This window comes from Momordica charantia (assembly GCF_013281855.1).
Source record: "Momordica charantia cultivar OHB3-1 chromosome 7 unlocalized genomic scaffold, Mcharantia_2.0 BLBB01000007.1, whole genome shotgun sequence".
Classification (NCBI taxonomy): Eukaryota; Viridiplantae; Streptophyta; class Magnoliopsida; order Cucurbitales; family Cucurbitaceae; genus Momordica; species Momordica charantia.
Genome location: NW_028275165.1, coordinates 12051499 through 12061104, shown reverse-complemented (window position 1 = coordinate 12061104; position 9606 = coordinate 12051499). Strand labels below are relative to the sequence as shown.

Here is a 9606-nt window from a genome sequence, read left to right as displayed (position 1 = left end):
TCGAGGCTTCGGGTAAATGGTCGGGGTCGATACGTCAACTTTGTACAAAGACGAGTGTCGAGGCTTCGGGTAAATGGTCGAGGGTCGATGCGATGAGTCTGAGAGGTAAGGCCAGTATTGGGGCCTTGAGTGGAAAGGACAAGGACCAATACGTTGTGAAGTCATCAAGGCCTTGAATAAATGGTCAAGGGTTAGTGCAACAGTTCGGGGCCTTGAGTAATGAAGGGATGTGAATCTCGGAGCGGAAGCGGATTTTCGTTGCTGATTTTCGGGATACAAAATCGAATTTTAAAGAAGAAAAATACAGCGGAAAAAACAAACCTTTGAAGAACGTTTCTTTAGTAAGTTCCCCTCGAACACCACCACCAGATCTTCCTCGCTATCCTCTTGGGTCTCAGGATCGTGCTTGTGGTAGCACCTTGATAGAAGAGAGATTGAGAGAATTTTGAAAGAAGAGGTGGGAGTTTTCTTTTCTGTGTTTTGTTCGGTAACCTCTTCTTCTCTTCTCCAACACCCTTGAAGAAGAAGAAGAGGGGTGACGTGGGGTCACAAAACCTCCCACTCCCCTACAATTTTGAAGGGGAGTTAATATTAATAATAATAATAATATTAATATATATATAATATATATAATAATAATTAAAATATATATATAATAATTAATATATATAATTAATTAATCAAATTAATTAATATAATTAATTATTAATCTAATTAATAATTAATAAATATATATATACATAAATAATTAACACTTAATTATTTATTACAAAATTAGAATCATATTCTAAAACATTTCTCTCGTATAACCTATAGTTTTAATGTACATCTTATGCACATTATTTTTAACCTATAGTTTTAATATGAATCTTATTCATATTAATTCCATTTGAATCTCATTCAAATTATATCTCTCATAATATATAGTTTTAATTTACAATTAACTATATATTATAATGTATCAATATACGTATAATCCCTTAAGTAATTTGAACAATTCAAATTCTTCCAAAAACTTTATCCTTGTTTTACCCGTTATGAGCTAGCAAGGGGACCTAATGGACCTACAGTTCCGAAGCTCCAACGATGCAAGATTAATCGGTCAAACTCATTGACCGAGTTAATCTAGATTCGTTAACTACGGGTCATTCCACTAAAGACCTGCAGTTGCACTTTTCTCACTGCAGAATGTTTTCGTGTCCATGGATATACGACCATTAATGACGAGTCAATCCTTCACGAGTGTTCGTAACTCAAGTTGGGTCAAATTACCGTTTTACCCATGAGTTACATCTTACTCCTTAAACACCACTACTCCTCTAATGAACAACCCGGTTATGGTCCAACCAATAACCGGAAGTCCCTCTCGGCCAATGAGAGGGTGGGGCCCCTTGTTCAAGTCTCGGAGTCAGCATTTAAGGGAACACTCATCTACTCCCCTAAAGTGGGGGAGGAGTGAATTCCATCTTGTGAAGTTATGTTCCCAGCTCCCCACTCGGTCTCGTCCCAAAAATGGTAGGAATGTTGAGTCGGCGACTCGGGCCACTCTCACCCATACAGATCAAAGACGAGCCCTCACGGGCAGGAGTCCATAACTCACTCAGGATTGAGAATGAGTTGCCTGGTCATCCTAAGAAATAGCAACCTATTAGTTAACGGTGTTACATCTAAAGATTGCCTATTTCGTGGTCCGGTCTTATACAAACTCATTGTGTAGGATATCCCCACTCGCATGTCTCCACACGAACGACCTGGATCGAGTCGTCTGTAACCGTTACAGAGTGGGCCGTATCCATAGTGTTGCCAGGATAAGGTACCCAGCCTTATCCATATACTATAGACCCTTTAGGTTATTCACGGGACATTATCGATTCATATATCAGGGGTATATCAAATATATACCCCGTATATCAACTATATACACAGTATATATACTGTCCCGATAACATCATAAATAACCTTGGATGTTTAGTTTAATGGATTTTGGACAATGCAAAGTTATGATTCAACAACAAATTTATTGAATAAAACTTTATTAAATAGACATTTGTTTTTACAAAATACAAACTACGAGTTTAGGGCAACACACCCAACAGGTAAATGCTCAACGGTCGAACGCCAAGCGCCATAGAGAAGTGTCGAGGCTCTGGGTAGATGTTCGGGTAGACTCAAAGGAGTAAGACTTGGAGGAATAGGAAAGAGAACTAGTGATTCGTGTTGTGAAGATTAGGTTTTGGCACGTAGATTGCATGTTTAGATGAGTTTATATTAAATAAAGCATGATGACTTGTTAAGCATGACATTTGAAATCCTTGTAGAGCATGTTGATTGTGCGTGACCCTTCAGGTGAGGGCTGCTTACTGAGTACTAGTTTTGGGAACTCTGGATATGTTTAGTCATTTTGGTTGTGATATTGGAACTTTTAGAGTCAAGAAAGTTTCGTTTATGGACATGTTAAGCAAACTTGGTTCGTTATTCTTTTAGAGTCATATTGGAACTTGGTTCTCCCCGAACCACATCTTACTGGGAGAGGTTCTGCTCTGATACCATCTGTAACGCCCCAGGCCCAGTATTCGGAATCCGGATTCACTACCTCTTTGCCCCGGCATTCTCCTGCGACATGGCCGTGCCAAAAACAAACACGAGTGCTTCCAGCATGCTTTGTCCTCACTCACATGCTTCCTAGTAAAGCAACTAGGAGGTCACCCAACCGAAGATTGCTCCAAGCCAAACATGCTTAACTTTGAAGTTCTTATGATTGAGCCACCGAAAAGGAAGGTGCACCTTGTTGGTATAGGTAGTGGCTATCAATTTATTTAAGCCTTTCTTAAAATTGACCATTATTCCATGATCTCAGGATCCCTCTCATTCAGATGTGGTATCAGTTCATTCATGTACCGCTCCTCTCTAGTCGGCTGTCACATACCCTTGGAGCAATCTTAGGTTGAGTGACCTCCTAGTTGATTTACTAGGAAGCATGTGAATGAGGACAAAGCATGCTGTAAGGACTCGTGTTGGTCTGTAGGGGCGGTCTATGCTCTTCTAAGTGGCTCAGAACTTGACGGTGGCGTAGCTAGGTCGTGGGGGAACGCCTGGGAAAAGACGTGTCGAATCTGGATTCCGAATCATGGGCTTGGGGCGTTACATACACTCTCGTTACAGTTAGGCACTCGCAGTCATTCGTTCGTGAAGGGAGTTACGTATGCCTTTAGGTCTTCACCAGGCTTATGTTTAACGGTTGAAAGGTGGGCTTCCGTTCGTCGGTTGATGTAGGAGTAGTAGAATTAGTCAACGAATTTTCAGTCCAACTCTTGATAGCTCTCGACTGAGTACTAGTGGAGGTTTTGAAACCATTGTCGAGTAGGGCCTATAAAAGTTCCAGAGAAGCCACTGGCACTACTCGACTTCGTTATTCCCGACCTGACGCATGGCATCATGGTATGACGTGGCATGGTCCACGCATGACATCATGGTATGACGTGGCATGAACAGGGCCTATGAGGGCCCTTGAAACCCTTCGGTAGCTCCACAGCTAAAATGCTAGCCATGAACGGCTCTTGAGCAATCCTCGAGGGTTCATACCAGGTAGTGGGTCCACCGCCCCCCGCACCGAGCTCGATTCTTACTCGGTTAAAGATCTTCTTGGTCGATCCCTACTTGGGATCCACTCGGTCGGCTAAATGTCTCAGTGCTAGTTGAAGAATCCACATTTTAACTGTTCACACCGTGCTTGGGGCGATTCTTATTGAGCTTATCGCGTAGGTCTTTTGACCCTTTTGAGAGCCCTAGCGCCACTAGGGGGTTCAAATTGGTGAGCCCCCTTCTTTGTGGGACCAAGAACTCCCCTTCAGCCACATCCCTTCAACCGCGCTTCCATTGGGAGGGGGAAGGGTTGCTCGAGTTTGGTCGCGTAGGACGATTTCAATTGATTTACCCACTTGGGAGGCCATGTGGGCATGTGCGGCCTGTATTTCGTTGCGAAATCCTGAGCTCTTGCAATGGGGATGTTTCACCTTTCGCTTGCTGAGTTGGCCGATCGGGCGAAGTGGGTTGACGACTTCCCGTGCTCCCTAATCTTTTGCAGTGTTGTGGGAGTCGGGACGGACTTGTAGACCGATTTATCCCATCGGCGCACCTCGTCAACGGTATTCTCATATGACGACTCCTTGTCGGAAGTAATTTAAGCGATGACTTAATGCGGATAAGTAGTTTTCGTTATGGCTTGAAAACGTCGCCCCCACATACAGCGCCAATTGTTGATGGCGAATTTCAAGCGAGGCAACATGTATCACTAATGAGTAGCTTTGTTGAAGAACAGAGAAACCTACAACCAAAAACTCGACGTCGGTGCAGTGTCCCGCCTAAGACACTCCAACGATCAAGTAAGTAACTGGAATATGAAATAGAAAAAAATACACCTTAAATGCAAGTGACGGGTTTTTTCACTTACCTCATGAAGGTGAGGATCCTTCCTTGTATAGGCTCAGGTGGCCGACTAGGAAGGATGACGGTTGAAGGTGTCAGTAACGCGCCGGGCGGGACGGGGCCTGCCGTGGTTGTACGTCCCCGACAATTGGCGGGTGGCGCCACCACCTGTGGCTCTGAGGATTGTTGCCCACCACTGGAAGACGTGCCACCCGTACCTGAATCACGCGTCTCCTACTACCACTACGTACAGTATGCGATCGTATATTAGTCCAATGCTCTTTCTTAACTGGTTACGTGTCCTACTCGGCAATATCACCATGCGGTCTGGGCCGTCTCGAGATGATACGTGGCCTTAGGCAAAATTTTTAAATGAAGGCCTTAATATGACTATTTTTTCAGTTGAACTTTATTTGATTCGATGCTTCATTTTAAAAAATATCATTATCTACCGTTTTCATTTATGTATTGATTTATCTATACCTATTATTTTATCATTTTTATTACTTTTAATTCTCCTTCAAAAAAATTATTCGTAACATTTTTCCGTATTCAATCCATTTTTTAGCACATTTTTTAGATTCAATAAGTTTTTATATTTTATGTTTTCTTAAGCTTTTCATATCCATATTATATTCTTTTTATAGACATATTAATATTCTATATTGACAAGGAAGCAAACCTAAACAAATCTCAAATATTAACGTATTGAACAATATGAAATATATTTTCAAAAAATTAAATGAAATGGAATGAAAAAACTTAAAATAATAAACTTTGAAGCTGTGGTTTTTATATTCTAACAATTTGGATTGACAGAATTAAGTTAAAATTAGTATAACCTATCGAATATATTTACCGTAGAGTCTTTTTTCTTAAGAGAATTTGAAAATTTTTAATTGTGAAAAAAATAAATAAAAGGAGAAAGAATACGTTATTTATTTCGTTCCTATTTCTGTTTGAAATCATCCTTAGGAAAAGTATTTTGTTTTCCCCAAGCTAAAAAATGATGTGTACGTCTCTAGTAAACCAAAGACATTTTTTAATAGCTATTTTGTTTTGCGTCAATCACAAATAAAAAATTGAAGATTTAGTTAAGATTAGAAAAAATTCCACCTTTATCCATGGATCCCTTATTCCTTCAATTGGAAGAGGATCTAAAATTTGAGAGAGTTTTGAAGGGTTATGTGAATGTTTATTTTTTTTAATGAAGTTGCAAGGTTTTAAAAATGAAAGAAAAAGAGAAAGATAACAAATTTTGAAGGTATCAAATTAGAATTGAGAGTTCTTTTGTATATCGTTTTAAATATTGAGAACATCCTTTTTTCGAGAATTAAGTATCCGACAAATTTATTTTGTTTGGGAGTTTCTTCTTGCAGATTGGCTTGCTAGTCAAACAGTATTTCTTCCTTTAGGTTTACGTATATGTGAAGAGCCTCCTAATAGTCTCTTTTTCCATATTGATTGCATATGTAATGAGGTCTCCATGCCCTGTTCTGTCATTTTTTCATCTTATCATTTTTTCTTAGTTTGATGGGCTTTAGTCCGATTTCCTCCCAAAAAATTAAAAATTAAAATATGGAGAAATTTATATGACGAAGTGATTATGGGATTTATATTTAATTAAATATTTTTTTTCAAGAGTATTATATTTATTATTAGTTTGTATTTTCAATATTATAAGAACAAGATCCATAGAAAATTTATTATTTTATATTCCAAAGTACATTTACAAGTAAAAACTAAAATAAATAAAGAACAATATTATATTATATTATACATATTAATATATGAAAAATATGAGGCATTCTAAGATTGGGGGCCTTAGGCGATCGTCTCACTCGCCTATAGCTTAAGTCGGCCCTGCATGCGATGTATAACCACATATGGTCCCGCATCCCCTGTAGGTGGACACGCGTCCAACTCGATTTTTACCTTCGACACATATTAATCATTGTTTGAATCTTATTCAAATATAACTCTCATATTATAAAGTTTAATTTTGAATCTCATTCCAAATTCATATTATATTATAATGTAGCCATATACATTATAAACATTGTGTAACGCCCCAGAACAATTTTACGCTATTCTAGGTAACGTTATTCAATTCCCCTATCAAATATTATTCTCTAAATCCGAGATAAACAACTCCCTGTGAACAAGTTATAAAAATATAGCTCCAACTCTGCTCAATACATCAAACAATAACAAAAATAAAACATCAATTCTATAAACTATCATCCAAGCGTCCTCCGTGGACAAGACCACCAAGCAACATCCATTATTCACACTAAACAATTTCAATGAACGGAAGAGAATAAAAGAAACACTTTTGCCGAGTCAAGTTAAACAATAGGTGGGAACTCCCATCAATTCACTTGGAACAAATAGTTTATTGCCAAAACAATCATGCAAAAACCATCTAATCCTAACCTAAGAAAATATCACTCTGCAGCCTATGGTCCTCTCCACGTCATCGCCATGGTCACCAATGAACTCTCCGCCTGAAAACAACAATTGTAGAGGGGGGTGAGTATATAAATATACTCCGTAAGTAGCCCCCACCAAGCACACACAAAAATCATGCTCATAACCATAAAGAACACATACATAGTCATGCTCTATCATTACATTAAACAATCAACCATACACATGCTATATGATTACATTATACAGTCAATCATAGACATGCTCTATAAGTATCGGTGCTAACCACAGCCATGTAAAATCAACTACCGTCCACTTGGCTCCCTAACACCTCAAGTACATCTATGTTCACCTCAGCTATTCAAACTTTCCAAGACCATTCTGTTGGTAGTGTCGGCCCCTGACCATTTATACCCAGAGCCCCGACACTAGTGCATCGACCCTCGACCATTTATACCCGAGGCCTCGATGTCTTTTCAATCTATTGGCCCTTGACCATTTATACCCAAGGCCCCAATAGTTCTCCTTTCGAAAGACTCCTCGCATCGACCCTCGACCATTTATACCCGAGGCCTCGACGCTCATCTTTATCCAATATTGGCATATCGACCCCCGACCATTTATACCCGAGGCCTCGATACCCAATTAGTGACGTATCAGCCCCCGACCATTTATACCCGAGGCCCTGACACTCACCCATTCACTTCATGACTTCCAAAACTCCACATATCTTTTCTAGCCTCCAACCAAGATTCTAGTACTAATTCCCTAATAACATCAACCACCACAACGCTCATCAACAACACTACCACTAGTATGATTTCAATGCATCTCTCAGCTCACCACCACAATTCAGCATGCTTCCACAACATAAACATCATTCTAATAGCAAAACAATAAACCAAACATGCTTTCAGAACATATCAATTCTTAACAACAGCGCCACAGTGAGTTCAGTCATAACAGAGCATAGTCAACAATTTTTACACGGTTGGAACTCAACACAGTTTACCCAAGCACTCATTATCCAACATCCGTAATCAATAAGCATTGCTAGATATAATAAAGCTCATAAGACATGCCAAACACTTCATACAGATTTCAGTCAGACGACAAACATCCCCACCATAAATTCATTTTAACGAATATTCCCTGCAAACACACATCATTCCACAACAGATCTCAGCAGCTCAACAATACAAAATTTCTACTATTATCACCAACGGACATTCAACACTACCCAGGCGTACAAAACAACATAAACAAGAGTTACCCGCACAACATCGTATCAGAATCATTATTAAACATCATAAATAGTACGTCGGCAACCAAATAATAAACATCAACACACGCACCCGCCCCCGTGCTACTTACTCACAACCGAGCTCTTAAGTTTTGCGTCGATCTCACACCTAGGCACTAAAACAGAAAAACAGCAAGTTACATATAATATTCAGCCTTCAAACTCAATTCTAAGAGGGTTCAAACGACTCATTACCCCAAAATCGACTTCGTATAGGTGTGGGTAACCTAGATCCAGCTCGCCAAGGTGTGGGTAGCCTAGATCGGGCTTCGAACGGGTGTGGGTAAGCCCGAATGCCACTGTAACGCTGCTGTCCACGAGTTGCAGTAGGGGCAACGCACCAAATCAGCAACTACCGAAGAACGTCGCTACTGTGGGCCACCGGAGTGAGGTGGGGACGCTGCTGCTGTTTCTCGAGACACCACGCCGCCACGAAATCGTGGATCTGGGCTGGCCGTAGCTGCTGTGGAACACCCGAGGATGGAGATGCGCCACTGCTGCTATGGAACTGCCGGAACCGTCGTGAAATCGTGTCGAAGCCACCGCTGAAGTTCAAAGGAACGCCGCTGTTCGTGGGTCTCCGTCGGAAGGCGCCGCGCCGCCGTTCGCTGCTGCGCCGACGTTCGTGGGTCCCCGCCAGAAATCGCCGCACCGCCGTGAAGCTGCTGCAGGTATGGTCGAGGGAGGCGCGGCTGCTCGGTGTCTTGCCGGAGAACAAGAAGGAGGAAGGTGGAGATGGCTGAACCGAAAAAGAATAAGAAATTGAGGGAGGGGGGGCTGTCGGCTGCGGGAAAACAAGGGAAGGGGGAAAGAAAGTGAAGAAAGGAAAAGAAAAGAAAACAAAAAAAATATATGTTTTTCTTTTAATTTGTTTTAAAACCCTAAGCCCAATCCCCAAAACTCAAATGGGCCCAATTAAATAATACAAAACCCCAAATCAACAAGCTCAAAATTTCACTTTAGAAATCAAATAATCCCACAATCGTCCAAAATAACATAATTAACTTAAACTCTAAAAGCCAAGAATAATAATCCAATAAGTAGAAATTAAGAGTCCCAAAATCATGGATTTAAGATTTAGATAAAAGTCTCCTGCACTGATCGAGAACTTAAGTTATCCTAATCCAATAGAATTAAACTAAATTCTAATTTACCCAACATCAGAATTCCAAAATTAAAATTATCAGCTTCGGCAAAATCCAAAGACACTAATGAAATCTTAAAAAAACGTACCCAAGAACGTGGGGCGTTACACATTGTATCTTATAGAATTAACGTAAATTCCCTCATATAAATTGAACAATTCGAATTCTGTAGAGAAAACTATTGATTCTTGTTTTACCCATTGTGAGTTAGCGGGGGGACCTAATAGACCTACAAATTAGAAGCTCCGACGATACGAGATTAAGTGATTAAACTCATTAACCAAAATAACCAACATCCATTAA

General features: G+C 40.2%; 1 long non-coding RNA gene across 1 annotated transcript; it reads right to left on the bottom strand.

The window, feature by feature from the left end:
• Positions 1-6676: 6676 nt before the first annotated feature.
• LOC148210372 (uncharacterized) lies at positions 6677-8932 on the bottom strand. The gene is made up of 3 exons (XR_015792339.1): positions 8354-8932; positions 8230-8274; positions 6677-6932 (listed from the first exon to the last, which is right to left on the bottom strand). It is a non-coding gene; the product is annotated as an uncharacterized LOC148210372 (long non-coding RNA).
• Between the last annotated feature and the right edge of the window lie 674 nt (positions 8933-9606).